The 16,871-nt window shown below is 28.3% G+C and overlaps 1 pseudogene; it reads right to left on the reverse strand.

Moving 5' to 3' along the window:
* Positions 1–1,444: 1,444 nt before the first annotated feature.
* LOC108840360 (NAC domain-containing protein 87-like) lies at positions 1,445–3,285 on the reverse strand (annotated as a pseudogene).
* Positions 3,286–16,871: the final 13,586 nt, after the last annotated feature.

The following is a 16,871-nucleotide window of genomic DNA, read 5'->3' on the forward strand; positions in this document are numbered from 1 at the left end:
TATTTATGGTAAAGTTCATCATGCGCAAGGTGCAAGTCTTATCCTGGTCTTATATATTAAAAGAGAAGCCATGACTTCTCATTTATATGTGATTTTTTTTAAAATGTACTATCTACCAGAGTTGGTCACATTACATTTTCATTCATTAATAATCTTAATATTAAATAAAACACATTATTAAATATACAAATAAAACTCACATATTTATTGTTGTCTTGATCTTCTCAAATGGTTTCCTATATTTTCGAAATTAATATCTCCTTAAATACTATTATTTTCAATAATATCATAAATAAAATCATTTAATTAATATACTTGATAGCAGATTTGAATTGAATATATATCAATAATTTAATGTTGTTATAGTATACATCCATATGTTAATTATTTACATATTTTTCGATGTTAACTTTGTTAAAAAAAAAATCAATGTTATTTAACAATGATTAATCTATACTATTTTAACCAATGTAAACAAGTTTACAACTATATAGTTTATTTTAAAAGTTAAACAAAAACTAAATGTTTAATTATTTTCTCGATAATATAAATCTATGAAGCTAAAAGTTTATTTTTTTTTAAACTTTCTAATTTTGTGAAATGTTACAATATCTTTGAAGATGACAATAAAACAATATTTTACCAATCTTTATATATATTTACGATTTCAATAATAAAATAATAATCTAAATATATATAGAAGAAGATATAAGTACCTGTGAAAGGTAGAAATAATCTATTCAATGAAAAACAAATATACCGTAAAATTATTATGTTTTAAAAATTGATAAACACACCTTATGTATAATAATATATACCAGTATAAAATTGAAAACAAAATATTTATATAAAATAAATGAAAATAAATATCTGCGTGGGTCAAGATCTAGTAATCTAATATTATTGGGCATATGAAAGGCCAATATGTCGCCCAGATTGGGGGAACATTCACATGGTTCATGAGCTGTGTTTTGCTCATCTCTCTGAGTTTATTCATGCTCCACCAATGTACAATTTTTTTTTTCTTTTCTTCCCAAATACGACTAGAAAGTAAATTAGTATATTAATATCTCAAAACATTATGTTGATATTAAGTGATTCAATTAGTAAACCGAAACCCATATATATATTAACATCAATGATGTAAGTGTGTTATCACCCAATCCAAATCTGATCTTTATTGCATTTTATAAGCTGTAAACAAAAATACTTAACATTCATAACTCTCATTCCTTTTTTCTTCTAATGGGAACGTTTCTGCTTGAGTTTGAACTACCAATGCTAGAATATATATCGCAAATCTCTGTAACTAAAACTCTAAGAGAAACTATATATATATATATGAAGATTACTAATATGTATGATAGAGTGTACATGGAGATATATTTGCCTATGCACTAAAATCCCAAACAATCACAATCCCTTTTGCCGCCACAACAATAACTAATTAAACAATCAACTGAATAAGACCACTGAAGCAAAATAACTAGGATTAATCCCCCTAGTAAATCCTATATGTATATGTATTAATTACATGACTTAACACCAATAAATATACTCTTTCATCACACATAAATAATAAAATAACCATTACTAAAATTAATCAGTAGTCCCATAAGATCCCCCTCAGGTCACATAGATCTTCATAAGACTTGCTACAATTCACCATTCCCGTCATACTCATCTCTTGCTTCATTACCGGACCCGAAGATACCTCTGTGGTCGTGGTTCACATCTGAGCTTAGACAAGTTTCTTGAGATACACTAACAAGCGATTGCTCCATCTTGATCATCTCCTTATGGTTGTTGTATGTAGAACCGGAACCAGAAGCAGAACCATAACCCTGGTTGTTAAAGATTGATTGGTAATTAGAGTTAAAGTGATGGGGTTGGATTGGTGATGAGATGTCGTAGGTTGGAGGGTTGATGGGTTTGAAGTTGTGTTGGTCGTGTTGATCCGTGAAACTCGGATCCATGAGAGGAGGAAGAGATGAGAAGGCTAGGAGATGGTCAATGTTCTCTAGAGAATCCATTCTTGTGAGATTCTCAATGGGTATTCTCGTCGTTTGTTGGGTTGTAGTGGAAGGATTGTTCTTGTGAAAAACCCTACACACAACCCACTCGTCCTGTAATCAAGATAACAAACAAACAAAAATATTGGTTTTGGTTTACCAAAAAAAAATATTGGTTTTGATTTTGAGTACTAATAATTAGACTAGATTTTCCTCCTTTATTTCAAAAACCAAATTTGAGAATGTGATTATTAGTTATATATAAACTTACCCTTGCGGATTTGGGAAGTTTGTGATAAGAATATTTGCCTTCAAGACGATATTCATGTATGACCCAATTAGTCTTTTCACCTCGTGGAGCTCTTCCTCTATAAAACACAAGTGTTTTCTTCATCCCAACGAGACAACCTTTGCCTTTGAAGATCTCTTTATCTTTCCCGGTTGCTTTCCAATAACCGGACTCGGTCGCACGGTTCGTCCTCATCCCGGTCGGATACTTCCTGTCCCTTTGACAGAAGAAGTAAAACTCTTTCTCCCCCATCTTTGCCCTCTCTATACCCACAAAAAGTCAAGAATTAGAATCTTAATCAAGTAAGTCTTTCATTTTTGTTTTAAAACGGTCAAAGAAGATTGAAATCTTTTTATAAAATTGGATAAATACAAGCTATAGCCTCGTGTTGAAATATGATTCAAGAATTGGTATCAAGACGCTAGTCTTTTTGTGTTTATGTGTGAACACTCTTGAAATGGTCAAAGAAGAATTGAAATTTGTGTGTTGGTAATTGAAAATTTTCTTGAATGCTATACTTACTCGGCAAATCCCAGGGCTCGCACTTGTTGAGATCTGCTTCTCCCATGGCCACAGCCATGAATCGGCTATCTAAAACTTTTTCTTTGAGGTAGAATGTTATGATCTCTTCATCTGTTGGATGAAACCTGAATCCAGGTGGTAAATCCACAAGCTCTGCACCTTCATGATTCAACACCACGCCTTCTTCAACAACCGCCATGACTATAAAACAGTGTAATATGTGTGCATCTGTCTCTTTTTTTTTTTTTTTTTTAAGTTTCAAGATTGAAGAAAAGAAGAAAAATAGGAAGAACTCAGAAATTTTCTTGAAAGAGAAAAAGAGATTGATGCTTATTTAGAGAGAAAGAGAGACACAAGAAGGAGATGAAGAAAGAAAAATGATTTGAGAAAGCTACCTGGAGAATCTTTTGGGCAGTTAAAGGTAGAAAAATAAAAGTATTGAAAGAGTGGAAAATGGCTTTATATAAGAGGAAATACTGGAGATTTGTAATTAAATAAAGTTAAATATTATTGTTTTGTTTCTTCTTCTTTTTTTTTCCTTCTTTTTGGTGATTTTGAAAGATACGTAGGCTCCAAGCAACTTCCTGAATTGTTGAACAAGCTTCATATAGACAACAATTCGGTTTACTAATTGACATTTTATAAAATTTATAGTTATTAATCCAGGTCATTATTTATTGCCCAGATCAGTCGTTGATAATCTATACTAATAAAGTAGGCTTTTTTATCTCTTTGGGGAAAAATGCCATGTGGCATTTTCTTTTTAATAATTAAAATATTTTCTCAACTTAAATTTAATGAATTTTGGTATTAATTGTGAAATAAATAGGAGAGGGGAGGTTAAACTTTTCTTTTTAATAATTAAAATATTTTTTCAACTTAAATTTAATGAATTTTGGTATTAATTGTCAAATAAATGGGGCGAGTGGAGGTTAAACTTTTCTTTATACATTTAAGCATTTATAAGAGTGTTTTGAATCTGACTTAGATCCGTAATTGAACTGATAAATCTGTGATCCAATAGAAATTGAGTTTGGGTTTTATTGCAGCACTGGTTGAACCAATAGATAATTTTTATTTTTACTATTTTTAGTTTAAGTTACATTTTGAAATTATTGTTTATATTCTAAATTTCTAATTAAAATTTTGAAATTTCAGTTTTATTATCGTCTTCCTCTTCTTCTATATTACAATTTATGTTTGCAAAAAAAGTGAGTCATGATTGTGCTTGAGCTGCACGTCCGTAAAACAGACTGAAGTACGATGAGACTTATTATTCTCCTATACTACAATTTACTTTGACAAGAAAGGTGAGTAAATAGTTTTTTTTATTTAATTTAATACAAATCATTGCATTTTTAATTTACAGATCAAAAAAAAAAATCATATGATCATATGAATTACAAAATAGAGTTTGGATTGTTGAAGAAGAAAAACATGGCGAGATTGATTATAATAAATTAGAGAATGCTCTTACTAAAAAATATCCCAAAAATGATGAAGTGACAAATTTAGAAAAAAATTGTTGGTAAGTTTTAAAATTTAGAGAAAACCAAAATTAGTTGATGTGATATGGTGTTAGTTTATTTTTGTTATTGATAATTTATTACAATAATGTTTTAATTCTGGTTTATTTTGGATTGGAAAATGTCTTGATTTTTTTAGATGTCATAATTCTTATGTTACAACTTTTTAAAATAGTCTAAACTATTTCTTAATATTTTGTATGTACACTTAAAATTCTTAACTTTAGTTTAGTTTGGATTGTTGAAGAAGAAAAACATGGCGAGATTGATTATAATAAATTAGAGAATGCTCTTACTGAAAAATATCCCAAAAATGATGAAATGACAAATTTAGAAAAAAATTGTTGGTAAGTTTTAAAATTTAGAGAAAACCAAAATTAGTTGATGTGATCTGGTGTTAGTTTATTTTTGTTATTGATAATTTATTACAATAATGTTTTAATTCTGGTTTGTTTTGGATTGGAAAATGTCTTGATTTCTTTTAGATGTCATAATTCTTATGTTACAACTTTTTAAAATAGTCTAAACTATTTCTTAATATTTTGTATGTACACTTAAAATTCTTAACTTTAGTTTATATATATATATTTGTTTTCATAGCTAATATATTATTATATGATAAAACTAATTTATTTATTAACCCGCAATTCATCTGTGGTTAATCTACTGATCCAGTGATTAGGTAAATCATTTGATTCAGTGTCCGGGTCGGGTTTCAAAACATTGGTTTATAGGATTTTTTTGTATTTGATGTTGACGATGGAGAATATAGCCTCTGCAATTCTCCTTCTTTAACGCAATCGACGTAATCATTCATATAATCAATCCAGAAATCATATTCATCCCACCATCTCCTATTGAATGCTTCTTTAGTTCCTGCTTTCTCAGTTTCATTGTATATGTATAGATGGTGTGAGAGTTCGGACGATACTCCCTTTACTTTTTCCAATTCAATCATTGTCGAATTTCCAGTTTCATTGCTCGGAGTTAAAGACAAATTAGTGTAGAGATGTTCAAACTAGGCTACAACAATTTTGGCAAGCTTGAAATGTTAAGAAAGGAGAAAGATATTGGGGTTGATATGTTGTTGATTAATGGGAAGGTACACCGATTTCTTATTTCAGTTTACGAGTTAATGATTGCTTACTTTTAAAGTAGCAGTTTTCTTATGCATCATCTCCTTTCTCAGATGGTCCTTCTACATGCGTTAATCAACTTTCTCACGTTTAACACTTTTAAACATTTATTGAAAGAAAGCTCAGTCTATGACACGAGTATTTAAGATTCTAACTAAAAACTTTTTTACGACTATTAATTTTTATTCTATTTTTATTAAATCGATTATTAACAACTACTTATGCTATTTTACTTTGAACTAAATAACTTCAAACAAAATAATATATTACGGTCACTAATCATTATAAAAAGATCAGAAAATATTATTTTTTTTACATATTTTCATTTTACATATTTTCTTTACTAAAACCATATAATAAACTATAAATTTAAGTAAGAAAAAAACATACAAATCCGGCGCGCAGCGCCGGAATATCACTAGTACATTTAATAAACTTGGACATTTTACTTAAAATGATATATTGTGTTCTTAAATTTGATTTAAAACAGTCTTTCTAATTAACTTATTTAGCTAAAAATATACCGAGTAATATTTTTGTTCAAACAGTTTATGTGATTTCCATATATAATTGATATTTTTTTTAATTATAGGTTTACTTTTTATGGCTATGGATTAGCTGCTTTTGTAAAAAAGAATAAACTGTGGGAAATAGGGGTGGGCCCTTTACCCGATTCCCGAAGCTGCATCCGAACCCGATCCGAAAAATCCGAACCGAAGTAGCAAAATATCTGAACAGAAATTTAGTTAGGAGAGATTGGATATCCGAACCTGAACGGGTAATACCCAAATCCGAATGGATATCCGAAGATAACCGAACATATGTATACTTACCCTTATATTTTTAGTTTACATCTCTTTTTTTATTTAAAATATTTATATTGATGTTACAAATACTTTAAGATCATATAGTATATATATAATTATGGAGAAAATAATTTTATATTCATTTAAAATGCCTGTTAAATTTTTTGTTTCATGTATTAACAAAAGTTACATCCAAAGTTTAAAAACAATGGCCAAATTAATATATATTTTCTTTTGAAATGTTATCTCCAAATCTATTAATCATTTAATCTATAAAAATAGAAAAATAAGTTAAGTGAAATCTATATTTTTAAATAGAAGAAACTTAGAAAATGAAAAAATATATATTTTTTTTAAAAATCTAAATATCCGAACCCGATCCGAAATAAACGGAAAAAAGCGAAATACAAACCGGAATCCGGATGATGAATTTTTTAATTGATAGATGTAGTTTGTGAAATATATTGATCGAAAAACTAAGGTACATCCGTTCCTTGCTCCTCTAATAGTTGCACCTCGCAGCCTTTAACCTTCCATTTTTTTTATAAAGGACTTCGAACTGAAAACACAAGATTGCTGAAAGTGGCTTCTTGCAAAATCATGGTTTACACAGATAGAATCTTCAAATATTATACAAATGCTTTCTATATCCAATGAGATATGGCCTATAATGGAGCTTGTTTGATCCACATATCTGTTTACCCCCAACTACAAGACACACTCATCAATGAATTCTCATCCTCTTCATCATAGTTATCAGAGAGTTCCAAGACGCGCCAAGGCCTAACCTCTTTCGTTTTGCGACCATTGTCTCTACATCTTCATCACGTCCAGATTCTTCTCCTTGTTCAGTTTCATTGTTTGCTTCTATGTTTATGTCCATTCCTTCATAAAAAAAAATCCAGCGTCATTACCATTTATGTCCTCCTCACCAATAAACACCTTTATCAGCTCCATCTTGAGCACCATCTCCATCAGCATGGTTCATTGATAACGACTATGAGCTGAAGTTGCGTTTGCAAAAAAACCCTTGTTGTCTCAGCGTCTAAACCAAAGGGGTATTAGGGTTGGTCTCTTAGGAGTGACTCAACAAATGCTGAGTACGTGGAAAAAATCAATACTATTAAAAGGGAAAGAGTCCTATAAAAACTACCTATAAAAGATTGTTTAGACTCTTTCACTAGAAACTTAACATTTACTTTAATCATTAAAATTAGATCTTGACCCGCGCTTTGGAAGCGCGGAATATTTTACGATGAAAAATTTCACTAATAACTTAAAAACTATTTTGGTAACTTTTAAAGAGTGTGTATCTAAAATATTTTTGCATTTAAATCAATGTTTTTAAAGTTCAACCCGATTGTGATTATACCGGTTAATCCGGAGATCTAACAATTCAATTTAGGTTTTTAAAATATTCATATTAAAAAAATCACTAAAATCCGAGACTAACCGATTGAACTAATAGATGACCGATATGTAATCTAATTTGATTTAAATTGTAATAGTTTCATAATTTGTAATCTTATAATCCAAATTTTAATGTTCATTATTTTGCAATTTATGAAATTATGACGTTTTTACAAAATTTTAAAGAGAAAATTATGGATATAAAATAACTAAGATTAATTATTATATTGTTTGGAAACATTGATAGTAGTATATAAAATATATTGTTTGGAAACATTGATAGTAGTATAAAGAAATAAGTATATTGTTTGGAAACATGGATAGTAGTATAAAGAAAGGAACATTAGTGATTTAATGTAGGTTTAACTATAAAGTATAAATGTGTATTTAATTTAAAAACTTACAAAATAAATGTTAGGTCCAACAAAATGTTTCTGTTTTAATAAGATAGACTAGTTTTTGACCCGCGCGCCCGCGCGGGTGATATACTTTTTAAGGAGAGAATTTTTTTTTAACATCTGATTAGTTATACTATTACAATGGCGAAAAGTATTACATAGATGATTCTACAGCCAATAATTCTATCACCATATGAGAATACACGTCTGATTGCGTCAATCCGAACCGTCCTATGAAATCCATGTTCAAAGAGAAAACTTTTTTTTAGGTTTCGTTTATTTGTTTTAATATTTACAGTAATGACACTGCATTTATATATTTTTCTTAGGAGTTTAATTGAAATATTTTGGTAACAGAAAAATGCACTTAATTATTTCACCTAGGATCTTTATGAAATCAGTTAATGTAAGCACGGGTATCCGGGTCTTTGGGTTGGATTCGGATCGGGTTTTCTCTGGTCCGAGTATTTTGGATTTTGAAAATTTGGACTCATATAGGTACCTATAATTGTCCGGATCGGTTCTGAATCGGGTCTCGTCGGGTCGGTTCGGATCTTTAATTATAATATTTTGTAAAATACCCAAAAATATTTCGGATCTATATTTAGTCCAGATCGGGTTAGAATATTTAGATTCTGAAAAAGTGTAATATACTATATTTAGTTAATATTTGTCATATATATCTTAAATTGTACAAAATAACTTAAATTAAACTATTAATAATTAAAATAAAATATTTTTAAACTCTAAATTTTAAAATTTCATGTTACTTAAAATATTACAAAAAGTATTTGTAAATTTTCGGGTCGGATCCTCGGGTCGGATCCTTGGATCTGGATAAAATGCAGCAACTTAATTTTTGCTTACCATATTACTGGATTAATTATTTACTATTTTCTGTTCAAAATCGTTAAAATTCAAAATCAGTTAATGCATTTTTTATTTTGAACGCTCGTCATTAACTATATACAGTATACACTTTTTAATTTTAAAAAAAAAATATAATAGGTCTTTCCTTTTCTGTATGAGTTTATTTGGTATATCAAATACCTAACTACTAAAAACTACTATGTTTATAAGTTTATTACGTACTAATATTTTTAAAGATATCAATACTAATGATTTGAACAAAATGGATACTCGTATGATTTCAATGATTTTGGTAATCACATGTAAACAAAAATTGTTACAAACTTTAAAAACTGTAACAGAATTATTTTAAATAATAATATCGCATATGGGTCAAAAATTCTAACATAATTATAACTACATTTTATAAAATGTGTACAAAATTGAAAATCTAAAAATAACTTAATATATAAATTATGTAAATTTGAATTAAATATTTTTGTAAACCAAATAATTAAGTCAGGAGCAAAATTGAAATCATTCCGTTCAACCCGGTTAACCCTTTCATCCAACATGACATAGTTGTATCTCTTCACAGCTTGAAATGCGTCGCTTCTTATATACGCAACTTCCGCCGAGCATTGTATCACATACACAGACATCCGTAAAGTACTTATAAACCAGCGTAGGAAAAAAGAAAAAAGAAAAAAGAAAAAAGAAAACTGAAGTTAAGATATTTTGGGACTTACATTTGGACACCCATTCTGGTCATAGACTCATAATGAATTGCATATCTTTTCATCTCTCCAATCTCACCAAAGAGTTCCTAGATACCACTGGGTAGTAACAACGTTTTCTTAAGATCTCATCGAACCATAAAACAAAAGCACCGAACCATAGGAGTCGAGGCTATACCTTGATATTTTCATTTGTGACTCACTGATCAAGGTTGGTAACATAAACAGTGGTTCCAACCACTATTCCAGTTACTCTGTTGCTCTATTCAAACAAACCTTCTGCCATGGCAAGCTCTTCATCATGCGGTTAAGCTGTTAATTGGAAGAGATAAAGTCAGCCAAAAGGGTCTGTGGAATCTTGAAGCCACATTTTTTGTCAAACAATAAGACTTTTGCTATGATCTTGAAGCCACATTTTTTTTTGGAAGAGATAATGTGGAATCTTGAAGCCACATTAATCAGCAAAAAGGTGGCTATTAGTAAGGTGTCTGTCTATTCAAAAGGTTTATGGATTGTATAATGGTATCACCAAGGCAAATCTTCCTACAATAAGACTTTTGCTACAATCTTAATTGGTTAGCCCACAAGTTAAAGGAGCTTAAGACCAAATAATGTGGCTAAGAGCAACTGCAAAAATCATTACCACAAGCAGACTACATTCTATATCAGGTGGAAGCAGTGGTTACTCACAGACTGTGCTATTAGTCACAGTCATTGAGATGGATTCGATGCTGTTTGCTCAAAGGGTCCGCCGTCTTGGCTATTAAATCTGGTAAATACCATCAAAATTAAACAAATCAAGCACCAAATTTATCGTAGAGATATATAAAATTCAAGCCATATACATACAAATCAAATATCTGACGGAAATTGACAGAAACTCGTCTCACGGGCTAAATCTACATATTCCAGTAATCTAAACCCAATACAGACATAGATTGTCAATGAAAACGTGAAAACGAATTGAATTCAATCAGACGAATCAACAGATAAGAATCAGATGAACAATTAGTAAAAAAGAATCAAAAATTTACCAGATGAAAGATCAAAAAACAGATCGAAGAAGATGAATAAATCAGCTCGTACAAATCAATCGGAGAATTAGGGATTCATCGTCTTTGAGAATTTGGGAAAAAAGGGCGTGGGACATGTGATTATAGGCTCAAAAGGAAAGAGATAAATTAATTAAAATAGGTTTAGGTATTTAACTAAAATCATATTATTTAAACCAGTGGCATTCCTTTGTAATATTTGTGCAACTTTAAGGGGTAAATACAATTGTACTTCTCCTTTAATAGTTTAGATATATCAATATTAAATAAAACGTAATCTTTCCTAATATTTACTCCTACAATTTAGGTATCTAACAAACTAATTTTGTAATCATTCAAATTAGTTATAATTTTCCCTGTTATTCAATTCAATTAATCACCAATATCCCCTTCTTATTAATCAAGAAGCATTTTTAAAGAGTAATCTTTGGTTTGTAAGTTATTTACGGGTGTGCCATGCTGACGTGTCGGCACCATATTCATTCTCAGCCCATTTGTATATTTACCCTCAACTCACTAGAATAATTACATAAATCTGCCATTGTCATATAATATACTCTCATCGTCAAATATTAATATAATTCATCGAATTATTTAGCATTCAATTCCGATTTATCCGTTTATGGCAACGTTCATATAATTGCGTGTATGACTTAAATGTTTGAATTTATTGTGTTTTGTTTCATTTGTTTATATATAGGAAACTCGGCTGGTGGACTTTAATTTGGTGTCAGATTTGGTGAGTACTATGATTTGCAATTTATGATCCTTCTATAATGATTAGGCAATTTATGATCCTTCCATATATAATGATATTGGTCTGTCCGAAAAGTATGAATATTTTAAATATAAATGTAAGTGGTTCATTTTATAGTTTTGGTTTATTTTAGGAGACAGCCTTCATTTTATAGTTTTGTTTAGATTGCAATTATATCCTACTCATAATAATTGTTTTCAAAAATCTATACTCGGATTACTATTGGATATATCCCCTTCTTATTAATCAAGGAGCAATTTTTTAGAGTAACATTTGTTTTGTAAGTTATTTACATGTGTGTCATGCTGACGTGGCGGCACCATATTCATTCTCAGCCCATTTTTAGATTTACCCTCAATTTACTAGAATAATTACATATGAATGTCATTGTGATACATGTGCATAATCGACTTATATAATATAGTCTCATAGCCGAATTATTCGCATTCAATTAATGATGCATCCGTTTATAGCAACCTTAATTTACTGCCTTTAATTTCGTGTATTAATTTAATATCACTAATTTATTGTCTTTAGTTTCGTGTGTACATTTATAGCAACTTTTGTAGAGCGATTTTAATTTGGTTTCGATTTTGGAAACTACTATGATTGGTAATTATGATCCGTCCATAATGATTAAACAATCATTCCTTATATCATTCATTCATTTTCAAAATAGACAATTATGCTGTCATTCAAGGAGTGGCAATTATGAGTAAAAAATATCGGGTATTAATTGCATAATACTAACGGAAATTTAAACTTGGTGCACAAGATCTAAAAATATATATAATGATAGTGGAGGTCATTCCGAACAAAATAAGTCGTGTACATGTAGGTGTGATTATATAAGGTTTCTATTACTTTTATTACCTTATAATTCGTGTACATGTTGCTCCTTTTTTTTGTCTGATAGCAACCCGTCTAATGGTTTTTAGGTTTTTAACCAGAGCATTTTCAAACGAGAGACTAAGAAACGAAGTGGAGCTTTATCTTTCCAATTCACAGGTTTTTGTAATTCACATTTTTTTTAATGTTTACTTTTAAATATATTACTTTTATCTTTACCTTTCTAATTCACAGGTTTTTCTGCGAGAAACTAAGAATCGAGTTCAGACTAAGAATCGAATTTGAACTTTACCTTTCTAATTCACAGCTTTACCTTTCTAAGTCGGTAAAAAAATACTGACTTGCTTTACCTTTCTAAGTCGATAGTTTTTTTTTTCAAATTAGGCCACAAGTGTCTTTCCTTATTTCTTTTATGTTTACTTTTAAGAATATTATATGCAGCTGTTTTTTACTCTTTGTTATTTTAATATTTTTGATTAGCAGTTATATAATTTCGGTAAATGAATAGACTTGATTTTTTTTTGAATTGTTGTTTATTGATTATTAGCTAATAATCAAGAATTTGATAATAGTCTCATTCATGGAAGACCAACTCAGAGAAAGCAGTCACACAAGATATGTTTTATTATATGATTTATATTTGGTGTTCATATTTTCATATACAAATATGAGGACTGGCCACATATTTATTTAATTTATTATAATTGTCACACATATAAATAATATGGAGAATATATATATAGAGAATATGAAATTTAATATAAGTAGGGAACTATATATCTAGCATATTGTAAAGTCGGAAATATAGAAATTTATATCAAAGTATTTTTTCTCTATATGGAATTTCGGTTACCGTATAATTAAGCTTATCTTACTTGGTAAAACAATATATTTAAAGCTTCTTCACACAAGTTTGTCAACATTAATTGGATTTTTAATTTATGGAAATATATGAATATATGGTGGAGCATTGATAGTAATACATTTACTACTCAAAATATTCTCACGAGTTTATATCTTTCTTTTTTTTAATATAAAACGAATAAATTCAATATTGGACTAACAATCTAACATATAATTACTTTTCCTTTATTGATTATTAGGTGAATACATTTATGAACAAATTCAAATTAATAAATATGTATCATCCCTTTCTTATTAATAGGGAAAAATGTAAAAAATAACCTTTTAGTTAATACTTATTTACCCTAATACCATGCTGACATGTCTGTTCCACAATTCTCTTCAAACCATATTTAGAAATATCCTTAACTTACTAAATATATTACAGGTTTTGCCATTGGTCTCACTTCTCTCAAATATTGGTTTAGATTATAGTTACGCATATAAATCTTTTTTCCTATTTATGACAGTGTTTCGAACACCATAAATAAGAAATATGAATCCTTGCGTTACGCAATAAGAAAATTGAAAATAAGCAGTGATTAATTACTCTATATATTTGACTATATTAATAAAGAGAATAATTTAGTTTCTTATTCTGTACAAAGTAAGTTACTCATAGTTAGCAACATTTATGCGAGATTTTCCTAATCAAAATATGAAAATTTATTTTTGCATTTAAAGTAAAGATACGCGTACTAAGTATGATTATTTAATTTGACCAAAAAGTATGATTATCCTCTATATATTAATAAAGAAACATTTAAAAAGTTGTAACCTTCAGTTTGTATTAACTAAAAAATTTTGCTTAAGTGTCACTTAATTATGATGTTAATTTTGTTTACGTGGCACCATAAAAATTAATTAAAAATTATTAAGTTCAAAATCCAATTTCTAGGAAATATTATATTAATCCAAACATAAATGTATATGATATGATAAACTTAATACTCGACGATCTCATTAAATTAATACTCGGCGATCTCATTAAATTAATACTCAATGATCTCATTAAATGATACTTTCTTTAAATGGCTCAAGGTTGATTTATATTGTGATTCAACATAATATTTTTTTTAAAATGTGTAAGATATACTCTTAGTCCATATTACTAAAACAGAAATTTAAATCAAAATTTAATATATATTATGGTCTAAGTATTGCATGCTTTTGGTTTAAAACAGAAACTAATGATTTTCTAAGTGTTGTTTTTTTTAATTAATAATAAAGAGACGCTTTGATAAAATAATAGCAAAAGAAACGCAGTTATTCAAAATTGTTTTGTTAATAAAAGAAAAAAATATTTTATAGCAAAGAGACACAATTTTAGTTTAGTTTTCAAATTTGTAATTGTCTTTTTTAATATTTTAATTTTCCATCTTATATTTTCAAAACGAAAGTAAAATTCTGATATTTTGAAAATTAGTATAACTTCAAAATCGAAAAAATATTTAAATTTTATTTACTGTCAAGTTAGTAAAAGAAAATATCCATATGTATCAGCCCAACATATAAATGATTATATAAACAAACAAAAATTGTAAAAAAATTCAATCATATATAAATCTTAAGTTTGTCAATACAATATGTTTAATTAGAAAATAACTATTTATTTCGTATTATCTATAATCAATGTCGTTTAAATGTTCTTTTTAATTTTAATTGAGTCGTAATAGGACCAATCGTAAACTGCCGGTATTATGATCATTAGAAGACAGTAAAAATCCTAATATTTGAACCAAATTTTCCTGATACACAATTTATGTATCAAACTCTTTTGGTAAGTTTAAATTAATTGTTTTTATACCATATTGTTTGAATAGTTGAGAAACGTTTTGACCAAGTTAATGATTCCACCAAATTTTTAAGCTTGGTACAAAATTTTGAAGAAGTTCTATATGGTAGGTTTAATTTAAGATAATAATATACTTTGTCACCAAGTCTAAAATTTCGACAACTTAAAACAACTTTGCTAAATATGTTTGTGGTAGTTATTGAAAATTTACGTAAATATTGGTTCAATATATCACATTAAATATGGTTTTTAGATAATTAGTGCTAATTATTTTAACTTTCCAAACAATCCGAAAACCTATCTATGCCTACTATATATATACGGTTGAGTTTTTCCTTATAAATACCATCAAATGTTTTCATAACCCTTAATCTATGATTATAAGAATATCAATGATATCTCATTTTAATTGTTTGATTTGAGCTTCTATAATTTTTTATGTATACCAAATATTTATACTTAATTAATTATTCTACATTGAAAAAAACATAAATATCAAATATATTTTAAACACAAAAACACATGTATTCAGAAATCATGAAATTTTACAATATGAAAACATAAATTTTAAAATAAATATTTCACCCTGTGCAAGGCGCAGGGCTTATCCTAGTAATTATACTATAACTTCCACGCCATATCACATAGACACACACACACACACACACACACACACATATATATATATATATATATATATATATATATATATATATATATTGTTCAATAGTTACATGCATAATTATTTTGATCATATCATTAATTAATTTAACTACATAATATTTTTTAAAAAATGTTAACTGAATCATATTACTCCTCATTTCATGTGACATACTTCCTATCTAAATATTCTAAATTGATTTTTATAAAGAGTATTTATAATAAACAAAATTGATATTTAACAAAAAAATTAAAAACTATTAAATATTTATATAAATATATACCATTAAATCAACTAAAAATCTGCAAAATAAATCTTAAATTTCACCAACTCAACAAAAATAACTCTTATAAAATGCAAACAAAATATAATTGAGAGAGTAGACATGTGCTTTCATGTCTTAGGATCGAATACGTGTTAATTCTTTTCGGTTCCGGATCTTTTAGGTCCTAGAAATTTAAAAGCAGACAAAACTTAGAAAATATTCAAATACAAAAACCTGCCCCTCCCCCTTCCCCAAAAAATTACCCAAAGTCTAACGGAGTAACAGAAAAAAAACTCAAAATTTTACCTGAATACCAAAAATATATTTTTAGAATTTGATTTTTTATCTAAAATTCGAAACTTTACCTAAAACAAGCCTGAAACTATAAAAAGTATTTGTAACGAAGAAAACATATTTGAAATATTCTATACCTATTATACACAAAATATTAGGTATTTTAGATACCAGTCGTCTCGAACATGATCCAGACTCGAACCGAGATCCGAAAGAGACTCGAACTAAGATCCGATCCAGACTCGAATCAAGACTCGCGGGTCCAAAAAATAATCAATAACCTGGACCCGATTTGAATCAAATCTGTAATTTCAAGACAATTTGGTTTTGTTTATTGAGTCCGGATAATATGATATACCTAAAAATAGTTACATAAGAATGTATATATAAAAATCTTAAATACAATAATTCATAAATTATATAATTTTAAACATATTCGGTTTTTAAATATAATACGACTTTGTAACATAAATATATAATAATTTCAAAATACTTATTCACATTAAACTATCTTTATATTCAAAATTATCCGCGCTTTCGAAGCGCGGATCAAAATCTAGTTTGTTTGTTATTCTTGATGAAATTGATAGCTTCTGGCAACTAGAGGAAA

Source organism: Raphanus sativus, chromosome 2 (assembly GCF_000801105.2).
Source record: "Raphanus sativus cultivar WK10039 chromosome 2, ASM80110v3, whole genome shotgun sequence".
NCBI classification, from domain to species: domain Eukaryota; kingdom Viridiplantae; phylum Streptophyta; class Magnoliopsida; order Brassicales; family Brassicaceae; genus Raphanus; species Raphanus sativus.